The sequence below is a fragment of the Strongylocentrotus purpuratus genome, unplaced genomic scaffold, assembly GCF_000002235.5.
Source record: "Strongylocentrotus purpuratus isolate Spur 01 unplaced genomic scaffold, Spur_5.0 spur5_scaffold_21, whole genome shotgun sequence".
Taxonomy (NCBI): Eukaryota; Metazoa; Echinodermata; class Echinoidea; order Camarodonta; family Strongylocentrotidae; genus Strongylocentrotus; species Strongylocentrotus purpuratus.
Window position 1 is genome coordinate 43,911,094 of NW_022145607.1, and position 8,267 is coordinate 43,919,360.

Genomic DNA, 8,267 nt, shown 5'->3' on the forward strand with positions numbered 1-8,267 from the left:
ACTCTAGACGGTATATGCGCCAAACGTTTAGGTTTGAGCTGGACATTGGTTGATATGCGCTCAAATAAGACCTTTTTAATGTCCGTTGCTAGAATGTGTGCACCCCGTATTCGATAAAGTATATAATAATCTACATTTCATGTGAGTTTAAGCACATTTAAAGCGAATGGGAATTAGCGGCGAATGTATTAAAGGCCAAAACCCCGTTCACCGATATACTCTCCACGTTATTCGCTATTAATGAAAATATTTGTTCTGGACTTTGGTTGATATGCGCTCAAATAAAGCCTTTTTAATGTCGGCTGCTATACTTTCTGCACCCCGTATTCGATGAAGTATATAATAAGCTACATTTCATGTGAGTTTAAGCACATTTAAAGCAAGTGGGATGGGGTGGCGAATGTATTAAAGCCCGAAAGCCCATTCACCGATATATCCCCACGTACTTCGCTATTAACGAAAATATTTGTTCTGGACATTGGTTGATATGCGCTCAAATAAAGCCTTTTTAATGTCGGCTGCTAGATTTTCTGCACCCCGTATTCGATGAAGTATATAATAAGCTACATTTCATCTTAGTTTCAGCACATTTAAAGCAAATGGGAATTAGCAACGAATGTATTAACCCTCACCCCCTTCTATATACTCTAGACGTTATATGCGCCAAACTTTTAGGTTTGTGCTGGCCATTGGTTGATATGCGCTCAAATAAGACCTTTTTAATGTCGGCTGCTAGATTTTCTGCACCCCGTTTTCGATGAGGTATATAATAATCTACATTTCATGTGAGTTTCAGCACATTTAAAGCATATGGAACATTAGCAACGAATGTATTACCCCCAACCCCCTTCTATATACTCTAGACGTTATATGCGCCAAACGTTTAGGTTTGTTCTGGACATTGGTTGATATGCGCTCAAATAAGACCTTTTTAATGTCGGCTGCTAGAATTTGTGCACCCTGTATTCGATGAGGTATATAATAGTCTACAATTCATGTGAGTTTCAGCACATTTAAAGCATATGGAACATTAGCAACGAATGTATTAACCCCCACCCCTTCTATATACTCTAGACGGTATATGCGCCAAACGTTTAGGTTTGTTCTGGACATTGGTTGATATGCGCCAAAATAAAGCCTTTTTAATGTCGGCTGCTAGACTTTCTGCACCCCGTATTCGATGAAGTATATAATAAGCTACATTTCATGTGAGTTTAAGCACATTTAAAGCAAATGGGAATTAGCGGCGAATGTATTAACCCCAACCCCGTTCACCGATATACTCTCCACGTTATTCGCTATTAACGAAAATATTTGTTCTGGACTTTGGTTGATATGCGCTCAAATAAAACCTATTTAATGTCGGCGGCTAGATTTTCTGCACACAGTTTTCGATGAGGTATATAATAGTCTACAATCCATGTGATTTTCAGCACATTTAAAGCATATGGAACATTAGCAACGAATGTATTAACCCCCACCCCTTCTATATACTCTAGACGGTATATGCGCCAAACGTTTAGGTTTGAGCTGGACATTGGTTGATATGCGCTCAAATAAGACCTTTTTAATGTCCGCTGCTAGAATTTGTGCACCCCGTATTCGATAAAGTATATAATAATCTACATTTCATGTGAGTTTAAGCACATTTAAAGCGAATGGGAATTAGCGGCGAATGTATTAAAGGCCAAAACCCCGTTCACCGATATACTCTCCACGTTATTCGCTATTAACGAAAATATTTGTTCTGGACTTTGGTTGATATGCGCTCAAATAAAACCTATTTAGTGTCGGCGGCTAGATTTTCTGCACACAGTTTTCGATGAGGTATATAATAATCTACATTTCACATGAGTTTCAGCACTTTAAAAGCAAATCGGAATCAGCAACGAATGTATTAACCCCACCCCCTTCTATATACTCTAGACGTTATATGCGCCAAACGTTTAGGTTTGTGCTGGCCATTGGTTGATATGCGCTCAAATAAGACCTTTTTAATGTCCGCTGCTAGACTTTCTGCACCCCGTATTCGATGAAGTATATAATAAGCTACATTTCATGTGAGTTTAAGCACATTTAAAGCAAATGGGAATTAGCGGCGAATGTATTAACCCCACCCCCTTCTATATACTCTAGACGTTATATGCGCCAAACGTTTAGGTTTGTGCTGGCCATTGGTTGACATGCGCTCAAATAAGACCTTTTTAATGTCCGCTGCTAGAATTTCTGCACCCCGTTTTCGATGAGGTATATAATAATCTACATTTCATCTTAGTTTCAGCACATTTAAAGCAAATGGGAATTAGCAACGAATGTATTAACCCTCACCCCCTTCTATATACTCTAGACGTTATATGCGCCAAACTTTTAGGTTTGTGCTGGCCATTGGTTGATATGCGCTCAAATAAGACCTTTTTAATGTCGGCTGCTAGATTTTCTGCACCCCGTTTTCGATGAGGTAAATAATAATCTACATTTCATGTGAGTTTCAGCACATTTAAAGCATATGGAACATTAGCAACGAATGTATTAACCCCCACCCCTTCTATATACTCTAGACGGTATATGCGCCAAACGTTTAGGTTTGTTCTGGACATTGGTTGACATGCGCTCAAATAAGACCTTTTTAATGTCCGCTGCTAGAATTTGTGCACCCCGTATTCGATAAAGTATATAATAATCTACATTTCATGTGAGTTTAAGCACATTTAAAGCGAATGGGAATTAGCGGCGAATGTATTAAAGGCCAAACCCCGTTCACCGATATACTCTCCACGTTATTCGCTATTAACGAAAATATTTGTTCTGGACTTTGGTTGATATGCGCTCAAATAAAACCTATTTAGTGTCGGCGGCTAGATTTTCTGCACACAGTTTTCGATGAGGTATATAATAATCTACATTTCACATGAGTTTCAGCACTTTAAAAGCAAATCGGAATCAGCAACGAATGTATTAACCCCACCCCCTTCTATATACTCTAGACGTTATATGCGCCAAACGTTTAGGTTTGTGCTGGCCATTGGTTGATATGCGCTCAAATAAGACCTTTTTAATGTCCGCTGCTAGACTTTCTGCACCCCGTATTCGATGAAGTATATAATAATCTACATTTCATGTGAGTTTAAGCACATTTAAAGCAAGTGGGATACGGTGGCGAATGTATTAAAGCCTGAAAGCCCATTCACCGATATACTCCCCACGTTATTCGCTAGTAACGAAAATATTTGTTCTGGACATTGGTTGATATGCGCTCAAATAAAACATTTTTAATGTCGGCTGCTAGATTTTCTGCACCCCGTATTCGATGAGGTATATAATAATCTACATTTCATGTGAGTTTCAGCACATTTAAAGCATATGGAACATTAGCAACGAATGTATTAACCCCCACCCCCTTCTAGATACTCTAGACGTTATATGCGCCAAACGTTTAGGTTTGTGCTGGACATTGGTTGATATGCGCTCAAATAAGACCTTTTTATTGTCCGCCGCTAGATTTTGTGCACCCCGTATTCGATGAAGTATATAATAATCTACAATTCATGTGAGTTTCAGCACATTTAAAGCAAGTGGGAATTAGCGGCGAATGTATTTACCCCACCCCCTTCTATATACTCTAGACGTAATATGCGCCAAACGTTGCGGTTTGTGCTGGACATTGGGTGATATGCGCTCAAATAAGACCTTTTTAATGTCCGCTGCTAGAATTTTTGCACCCCGTATTCGATGAAGTATATAATAATCTACATTTCATGTGAGTTTAAGCACATTTAAAGCGAATGGGAATTAGCGGCGAATGTATTAAAGGCCAAAACCCCGTGCACCGATATACTCTCCACGTTATTCGCTATTAACGAAAATATTTGTTCTGGACTTTGGTTGATATGCGCTCAAATAAAACCTATTTAATGTCGGCGGCTTGATTTTCTGCACACAGTTTTCGATGAGATATATAATAATCTACATTTCACATGAGTTTCAGCACTTTAAAAGCAAATGGGAATCAGCAACGAATGTATTAACCCTACCCCCTTCTATATACTCTAGACGTTATATGCGCCAAACGTTTAGGTTTGTGCTGGCCATTGGTTGACATGCGCTCAAATAAGACCTTTTTAATGTCCGCTGCTAGAATTTGTGCACCCCGTATTCGATGAAGTATATAATAATTTACATTTCATGTGAGTTTAAGCACATTTAAAGCAAGTGGGATAGGGTGGCGTATGTATTAAAGGCCGAAAGCCCATTTACCGATATACTCCCCACGGTATTCGCTATTAAAGGGAAAGTCCACCCTGAAATTAAGTTAGTTTTAATAGGAGTAGAAAAATGAGAGAAACAAGTCAGTGAAAGTTTGAGCAAATTCCGATTAAAAATAAGGAAGTTAGGATTTTTTAAGTTGTGATCAATCAAACACAAATTGGCAACTCTATGACGTAAAATGCGAGCTCAACTTCCATTTGCTTAGTACTAAAAAAATCTAAAATTTTCATTTTCCCTCAAGAAAAATTTCAACCATACATGCACCCTAAATATAAAAATTGCAAATATGTTTCTATACTCCCCCTGCAAGGAACAAATATATATTCCGTCATCAATAACGAAGAAAACATGATTTTATGGAATATTATGCACAAAGCAAATGAAGGAGAGCTCGTATAATACGTCACAGAGTTGCCAATTTGTATGTGATTGATCACAACTTCAATAATTCATAACTTTCTTATTTTCATTCAGAATTTGTTCAAACTTTCACTCACCTGATTTTCTTATTATTTTGCCTCTATCGAAACAAACTTATTTTTGGGGTGGACTTTCCCTTTAACGAAAATATTTGTTCTGGACATTGGTTGATATGCGCTCAAATAAAACGTTTTTACTGTCGGCTGCTAGATTATGTGCACCCCGTTTTCGTTGAGGTATATAATAATCTACATTTCATGTGAGTTTCAGCACATTTGAAGCAAATGAGAATTAGCAACGAATGTATTAACCCTCACCCCTTCTATATACTCTAGACGTTATATGCGCCAAACGTTTAGGTTTGTGCTGGCCATTGGTTGACATGCGCTCAAATAAGACCTTTTTGATGTCCGCTGCTAGAATTTGTGCACCCCGTATTCGATGAAGTATATAATAATCTACATTTCATGTGAGTTTAAGCACATTTAAAGCAAGTGGGATAGGGTGGCGTATGTAATAAAGGCCAAAACCACATTCACCGATATTCTCTCCACGTTAGTCGCTATTAACAAAAATATTTGTTCTGGACATTGGTTGATATGCGCTCAAATAAAACATTTTAAATGTCGGCTGCTAGACTTTCTGCACCCCGTATACGATGAGGTATCTAATAATCTACATTTCATATGAGTTCCAGCACTTTTAAAGCAAATGGAAATTAGCAACGAATGTATTAACCCCACCTCCTTCTATATACTCTAGACGTTATATGCGCCAAACGTTTAGGTTTGTGCTGGCCATTGGTTGACATGCGCTCAAATAAGACCTTTTTAATGTCCGCTGCTAGAATTTGTGCACCCCGTATTCGATGAAGTATATAATAATTTACATTTCATGTGAGTTTAAGCACATTTAAAGCAAGTGGGATAGGGTGGCGTATGTATTAAAGGCCGAAAGCCCATTCACCGATATACTCTCCACGTTATTCGCTATTAACGAAAATATTTGTTCTGGACTTTGGTTGATATGCGCTCAAATAAAACCTATTTAATGTCGGCGGCTTGATTTTCTGCACACAGTTTAAAAAGAGATATATAATAATCTACATTTCACATGAGTTTCAGCACTTTAAAAGCAAATGGGAATCAGCAACGAATGTATTAACCCTACCCCCTTCTATATACTCTAGACGTTATATGCGCCAAACGTTTAGGTTTGTGCTGGCCATTGGTTGACATGCGCTCAAAAAAGACCTTTTTAATGTCCGCTGCTAGAATTTGTGCACCCCGTATTCGATGAAGTATATAATAATTTACATTTCATGTGAGTTTAAGCACATTTAAAGCAAGTGGGATAGGGTGGCGTATGTATTAAAGGCCGAAAGCCCATTCACCGATATACTCCCCACGGTATTCGCTATTAACGAAAATATTTGTTCTGGACATTGGTTGATATGCGCTCAAATAAAACGTTTTTACTGTCGGCTGCTAGATTTTCTGCACCCCGTTTTCGTTGAGGTATATAATAATCTACATTTCATGTGAGTTTCAGCACATTTGAAGCAAATGAGAATTAGCAACGAATGTATTAACCCTCACCCCTTCTATATACTCTAGACGTTATACGCGCTATACGTTTAGGTTTGTTCTGGACATTGGTTGATATGCGATCAAATAAGACCTTTTTAATGTCGGCTGCTAGAATTTTTGCACCCTGGATTCGATGAGATTTATATTAATCTACAATTCATGTGAGTTTCAGCACATTTAAAGCATATGGAACATTAGCAACGAATGTATTAACCCCCACCCCCTTCTAGATACTCTAGACGTTATATGCGCCAAACGTTTAGGTTTGTGCTGGACATTGGTTGATATGCGCTCAAATAAGACCTTTTTGATGTCCGCTGCTAGAATTTGTGCACCCCGTATTCGATGAAGTATATAATAATCTACATTTCATGTGAGTTTAAGCACATTTAAAGGGAATGGGAATTAGCGGCGAATGTAATAAAGGCCAAAACCACATTCACCTATATTCTCTCCACGTTAGTCGCTATTAACAAAAATATTTGTTCTGGACATTGGTTGATATGCGCTCAAATAAAACATTTTAAATGTCGGCTGCTAGATTTTCTGCACCCCGTATTCGATGAGGTATATAATAATCTACATTTCATGTGAGTTTAAGCACATTTAAAGCAAGTGGGATACGGTGGCGAATGTATTAAAGCCTGAAAGCCCATTCACCGATATACTCCCCACGTTATTCGCTAGTAACGAAAATATTTGTTCTGGACATTGGTTGATATGCGCTCAAATAAAACATTTTTAATGTCGGCTGCTAGATTTTCTGCACCCCGTATTCGATGAGGTATATAATAATCTACATTTCATGTGAGTTTCAGCACATTTAAAGCATATGGAACATTAGCAACGAATGTATTAACCCCCACCCCCTTCTAGATACTCTAGACGTTATATGCGCCAAACGTTTAGGTTTGTGCTGGACATTGGTTGATATGCGCTCAAATAAGACCTTTTTATTGTCCGCCGCTAGATTTTGTGCACCCCGTATTCGATGAAGTATATAATAATCTACAATTCATGTGAGTTTCAGCACATTTAAAGCAAGTGGGAATTAGCGGCGAATGTATTTACCCCACCCCCTTCTATATACTCTAGACGTAATATGCGCCAAACGTTGCGGTTTGTGCTGGACATTGGGTGATATGCGCTCAAATAAGACCTTTTTAATGTCCGCTGCTAGAATTTTTGCACCCCGTATTCGATGAAGTATATAATAATCTACATTTCATGTGAGTTTAAGCACATTTAAAGCGAATGGGAATTAGCGGCGAATGTATTAAAGGCCAAAACCCCGTTCACCGATATACTCTCCACGTTATTCGCTATTAACGAAAATATTTGTTCTGGACTTTGGTTGATATGCGCTCAAATAAAACCTATTTAATGTCGGCGGCTTGATTTTCTGCACACAGTTTTCGATGAGATATATAATAATCTACATTTCACATGAGTTTCAGCACTTTAAAAGCAAATGGGAATCAGCAACGAATGTATTAACCCTACCCCCTTCTATATACTCTAGACGTTATATGCGCCAAACGTTTAGGTTTGTGCTGGCCATTGGTTGACATGCGCTCAAATAAGACCTTTTTAATGTCCGCTGCTAGAATTTGTGCACCCCGTATTCGATGAAGTATATAATAATTTACATTTCATGTGAGTTTAAGCACATTTAAAGCAAGTGGGATAGGGTGGCGTATGTATTAAAGGCCGAAAGCCCATTTACCGATATACTCCCCACGGTATTCGCTATTAAAGGGAAAGTCCACCCTGAAATTAAGTTAGTTTTAATAGGAGTAGAAAAATGAGAGAAACAAGTCAGTGAAAGTTTGAGCAAATTCCGATTAAAAATAAGGAAGTTAGGATTTTTTAAGTTGTGATCAATCAAACACAAATTGGCAACTCTATGACGTAAAATGCGAGCTCAACTTCCATTTGCTTAGTACTAAAAAAATCTAAAATTTTCATTTTCCCTCAAGAAAAATTTCAACC